The sequence below is a fragment of the Hypanus sabinus genome, chromosome 15, assembly GCF_030144855.1.
Source record: "Hypanus sabinus isolate sHypSab1 chromosome 15, sHypSab1.hap1, whole genome shotgun sequence".
NCBI classification, from domain to species: Eukaryota; Metazoa; Chordata; class Chondrichthyes; order Myliobatiformes; family Dasyatidae; genus Hypanus; species Hypanus sabinus.
In genome coordinates, this window is record NC_082720.1 from 27,534,462 (window position 1) to 27,540,461 (window position 6,000).

Here is a 6,000-nt window from a genome sequence, read left to right on the forward strand (position 1 = left end):
TGTGTCCTCCAAAAACCAGAGCCATCTCTACATTTGTGCTGCTGCTGTTAGTGGAACACCCTTCTGTCGATTGAAAATGGACACTCGTGGTTGATGTTCAGTAATGAGGATAAACTTGCTCCCATATAAGTACTGGTTGAAAGGTTTTACACACCAAACCAGACTCAAGGCCTCTCTGTCAATCCGTGTGTAATTTTCCTCTGCAGCAGTAAGGGAACATGATGCAAAGGCTATGGGCTGTTCACTTCAATCACTCATAACATATGACATGACTGCACCTAAACCATAAGGCAAGCTTTTCTGGATGATTTGGGTCATATTGTGACCCAAATCACAGTAGCTCATTTTGGCAGGAACTTGTTACAATAATTGACAAATCCTAAAAAGGACCACAACTGTTTCCTTTTGCCTGTGGCATTCACCACTGCTTGAATTATCTCAGCACACTTGCATAAATCTTGTACATTAGTGGTGAGACCACATAATTGATGCTTCATTTAAAGAATTCACAACTGTTGTGTTATGCTCTGAGCCCAAAATCTTCTGATCTTTTGAACACTGTCTTATGACTTAGCAGATGTTCCTTGTCATTCTTACTGGTAATAATGCTGTCATCCAGGTAACATTGAGTGCCAGGGCAGCCTTACAGCACCTGATTAATAGCCTTTTGCCAGAGTGCAGGTGCAGATGCTACTTGAAAAATAATTAAACTATTAGAGCGATAAAGTCCTTTGCGAGTGTTTCTGGTGAGGAGTACTTTAGACTCTTCTTCAATTTCCATTTATAGGTAGGCTACAGCTAAGTCCACTTTGCTGAAGTGTTTTCCCCTAGATAAATCTACAAAGATATCCTCTATACTGAACATCTGCTTTCAGTACTGAGTTGATGAAGACCTTAAAATCACCACAGATCCTGACAGACACATTCTTTTTGGCTTCTGAGACAATTATCATTGCTCATGGGCTCTACTCAGCCTTGAAAAGAATTCCTTCAGCCTCCATGTTACCTAGATCACTGGATGGTATAAGGAACCAGACAGGCTTTATAAAACTTGGGTGCAGCGTTTTCATTTAAAACTATTTTACCCTTGATATGTTTGAGTTTTCCAGTGCCATCCTCGAGCACTGCTGTGGCATCATCCAGTACCTTTCTTAATTCATTTTCAGTTGACTCTTTTGCAGGGGACGTGGCTTGCAAATAGCATATGGATTTCAAAAGGATTTGTAATTGTCGCAGTCTCTCATGCCTCACAATGCTGGCCCTCCTGTTCTTAACACAGACAAGCCCAAAGTGGCTTGTTTGTTGTTATTTCACTGTTTCGAATGTCATTCCCATAAGTTACCTTTTCTCCAGTATAAGTTCTTAGCTAGGTATCTGCAGGCTTTAGTCCAGTATCTATGAAATGCCATTAAAACTCATTTTGTAGAATAACTGAAACAGCCAAGCCAGTGTCCAATTCCATATTAATTAATTTGCCGTTCACTTTTGGTGTAAGTCATATTGCTTGCATACTGTTAGTTTTCTCATTTTAAATCTTAAGGCTACCCAATCCTGTGTCACTCTCATCATTATCAGAACGTTCATCAACAGCATGTAGATTAGTGCTCTTTTTGAAGCTGCAACTTGACTTATCTTTTTCTCTTCTCTATGCAATCCATTTATTTTTGTCTGCCCAATATACTCTTTGTATGCATCTACTTTGTTGTATTTTCCGCAAGTTTCAACTTTAAACTTGAATTGGTCTAGTATATGTGAGCTCCTGCAATAACAGTGACACAATTTGTTCAGTCTGAACTTTGTTCGGTTTCTGTTTAGATGCTGCAATTTTGTTCACGCTCATTTTCTTTACAGAACATAAAATATGGAAGGGTACTGCACCGGAACAGGCCATTCAGCCCACAATGTTGTACCAGACCAGCTAAAAAGCAAATCAAAACACCCAATCAACCTACCTACACTATGACCATATCCGTCCATCTTCCTTACATCAATCTGCCTATCCAAACACCTCTTAAAAGCCTCTGATGTATTTGCCTCTTCCACCACACCAGTCAATGCATTCCAGGCATTCATGACCCTCTGAGTAAAAAATTTACTCCTCACATCTCCCTTGAACCTAACCACTCTCACCTTCAATGTATGCCCTCTGGTATTAGACATTTCAACCTTGGAAAACAGGTAGTCTCTGTCCACTGTACCTATGCCTCAAAATCTTAAAAATCTCTCTCAGATCGCCAATGCTCCAGAGAAAGCAACCCAAGTTTACCCATCCTCTTGCACATGCGTTCTAAAACAGACAGGGTCTTGGTAAACCTCTCCTGCACCCTCTCCAAAGTTTCAATATCCTTCCTATAGCAGGGTGACCAGAACCGTATGCAGTAATCCAGATGTGGCCTACCCAGACTTTTATAAAGTTGCAACATAACCTCTTGACTTTTGAACTCAATGTCTCGACTAATAAATTCTAAACAGAAGGCATTCCATAAGCCTTCTTAACCACCTCACTGACCTGTGTAACCACTTTCAAGAAGCTATGAACTTGGATCAATGCCTCTCATCTTCTTATGCACCTCTATCAGGTCACCTCTCATCTTCTGTCACTCCTAGAAGAAAAGGCCAAGTTCACTCAATCTATTCTCATAAGACATTCTCTGCAATCCAAGAAACATCCTTTTAAATTTCCTCTGCACTCTCTATAGTATCCACATCCTTCCTGTAATGAGGTGACCAGAACTGAACACAGTACTCCAAGTGGGGTCTAACTAAGGTCTTATATACTTAATTCAGCTGTTTCTCTCCCTTCCCAAAGAAGCACATGCTGCACTTCTTTTTTTATTCAAACATCTCACTGTGCTTTTTTAAAAACTCTAACATATCGCTGCAGTTCAACAGGTAGGTAGTCATCTTGGGTTCATTTAAAACTTTCCCGTCAATACTGTTCTGTTTTGTAACTCCAAAACATAAACCTAATTGAAAGAAAAACATGGAGCCGAGGGATAATGCTTGTCTATTTTGGTTTCATTTTTACTTCAGCAAGACACACCCATGTGATGTGGTGGCATGATAACGTATTGCCATTCGCATACTTTTACCTATAACCTGTAATGAATTATTTAAATGAACAAAGAGTTCTTAATCAAACAATATATTTACAATATTATTCAAATATTACTGGAATATTAATTACATCACAATAGGCGGTTTGTGAACATTCTGAAAATCAAAACCAAAATCTGCAGATATTGGAAATATGAAATGCTCAGCATCTGTGGAGAGGGCACATGAATTAACATTTCAGAACCTGCCTTTTACCAGTATTTTATTTTTCTATTTATAAATATTCACCATCCCCTGCCATTCACTCCAATTCTCCCTGTAGAATGTCATGAATTATATTCCTTCCTTTCTGTATGTTAACAAAGTATTTGCCAATATGGTTGACTATAAAGCTAAGTTCACCCTATTCAAAGCCAGCAACTGCTCTCTGCAGTTGAGGTCACAACGATTTCATCCTCTAAGATATGATGTAGGCCATCATAGTTTTATTGTTAGGCTGTATATATGTATTCTGGCCCCTATGTTAGATTCATTATTTTCCTGATCTTTCAGACCAGTAAGCAACCTTAATATGTGGATGCAAAATAATGAAGATGCTAGAATGTGGAGCAACACTCAGAAAGCTGGGGGAAGTCAGAGGGTCAGAAAGCATCTGGACTGTGATGAGGTATCTCAACCTGAAATGATGACTATCTATTTCCCATTATAGATGCTGAATGGCTCTTAACATTTGTACTAAAAACCATAACTTGTGATTTCAATGGAATGAGTCATTTTAAAAACATTAACATTTAAGTTGAAATAAATAATTTAAAAGCAATTCATTAATTGTATGTTAGCAATCAAATAGTAGAATCATTAGCCTTTGTAAATAAAGAAATCATGACAAAATATTTATTGTAATTTTGGACCAGTGTTCAGTGTGGAAATAGTTTTACTTATGTAAATTAGTAAAAACATATGACCAAGCCAGAACTGTTTTATGTTTCTTTTCATTCTGAGATTGTAATCATGTTAGATGGCTCACCTGGTACATAACTGATCATTGAAAGAAATGGAAAATTACAATAGAACGTATTGACTCTGTGTCCTGCTGAGAATCGTTGCCTCTGGTTTGCCTCAACCCAACCTCTCCCTCCTTTCATAGGGTCAGAAACAGGCCTTTCAGCCCATCTAGTCCATGTTGAACTGCATAGTTCATTTGACCTGCGCCCAGACAATAGCCCTCAATACCCTTATGATTCATGTACCTATCCAACCTTCTCCTAAATGTTGAAATCAAGCTCGCATGCACCATTTGTGCTGGTTGCTTACTCCACACTCTTACGAACCTCTGAGTGAAGAAGTTTCCTCTCATGTTCCCCTTAAACTTCTCACCTTCCACAGATGTGACTTCTGGTTGTCAGAGGAGAAAGCTTGTTTGCATTTACCGTATCTATGCCCCTCATAATTTTGTATACCTCTATCAAATCTCCCCTCAATCTTCTACATTCTGAAGAATACAGTCCTAAACTATTCAATTATTTCCTATAACTCAGGTCCTTCTGATCCAGTAACGTTCTTGTAAATTTTCTCTGCACTCTTTCAGTCTTAGGTAGGTGACCAAAACTACACACAATACTCCAAATTAGGTCTTATACCACTTCAACATAACATCCCATCTTCTGTACTCAATTCATTGTTTTTTGAAGGCCAATGTGCCAAAAGCTTTCTTTACAACCCTGTCCACCTGGGATGCCTCTTTCAACAATTTATGTACCTGTGTTCCCAGATCCTTTTGTTCTTCCACACTCCTCAGTGCCCTTCCGTTCACTGTGTAAGACCTACCCTAGCTGGTCCTACTGAAATGCAACACCCCGCACTGGTCTGCATTACATTCCTTCTGGCACAAATCCACGACCCAATACCTGCGCTTACCTGGGCCAGGTGCAGAGGATCAAATTTATTGCCTCTTCACACACTGCATAGTAGTGGAGTGGGATGGAGACAGAGCTGTCCCGCATGGAAGCCCTACCTCTGAAACCTTTCTGAAAAGGCTAGGAATGTATTTTATCAGCTGTGAAATACGTCAAGTTTCCAAGTGTCTTGAAAATTGCCTCTGAATATTTAAAGTTCAAAAAGTAATTAAAAAGTTAATAAATAAGCACAGATAAAAACAACTACCAAGTATCAAAAATATTAACATAAGATAAAATAACATGCAAAAAGTGAAGTATCCCTCATTTGCCTAACAAATTCTATTGAAATCTGTGGGACCCCAGATCCCCTACCATGTCTGCCCTGGTGGATGATATGAAAAGTGATTCACTAGTGTACTGCTGTGGACCCTAGCAAAACTGAATTCTCCCACTGGAGCTGATGGACTTCCCAATCCATTGGTATTACCTGGAACTTTTGTGTATCCTTGTGAACTTGCAGAGACCCGCCACTTAGTTCAGTTTCAATAGCTAAATGCTCCCCATTCCAGTCAGAATCATCGGGAAAAAAGTTAGTGTAATTTTCAACCCTACAGCAAATTATCAATCTTATACTGTGGACAACATTGCAAGCTTGTTACAGATTGTCTTTGCTTGACAGAGATGCAAAATGATTTGAATGAAATGGAAGAAATATCAAATATGCCTTGACATTTGCCTCGATATTAATAGTATTTTGTTGATTCTTGGATGAAAATGATTTGACCTAATCTCAGAAATGTAAGTACAGGAGACTCTGAACGGCAGTGCAAAACTTCCATCAAGAGGTGCCATTTCATCCAAAAAGTGGATTCTTGATCCAGTTATATCCCTAGGCCAAACACATTAGCCCTTTTTTAATCAGCAGTAAGAAACATTTTAAAAGAGGATCCCTCAATTTTTGGGTCTATATATATAAATAAAATTAATGGAAAAACCTTTTCCCTGACTATCTCAGTCATATACTGTATAGAAATCCTATATTGCA

The 6,000-nt window shown here is 38.7% G+C and overlaps 1 long non-coding RNA gene across 1 annotated transcript in view; it reads left to right on the top strand.

Annotated features, from left to right (window-relative positions):
• Nucleotides 1-3,962, top strand: part of LOC132405139 (uncharacterized) — a 40,164-nt gene extending 36,202 nt beyond the window's left edge. Inside the window, exon 3 of the long non-coding RNA XR_009515774.1 lies at nt 3,610-3,962. This is a non-coding gene — a long non-coding RNA (uncharacterized LOC132405139). The remainder of the gene's footprint in view (nt 1-3,609) is intronic.
• Nucleotides 3,963-6,000: the final 2,038 nt, after the last annotated feature.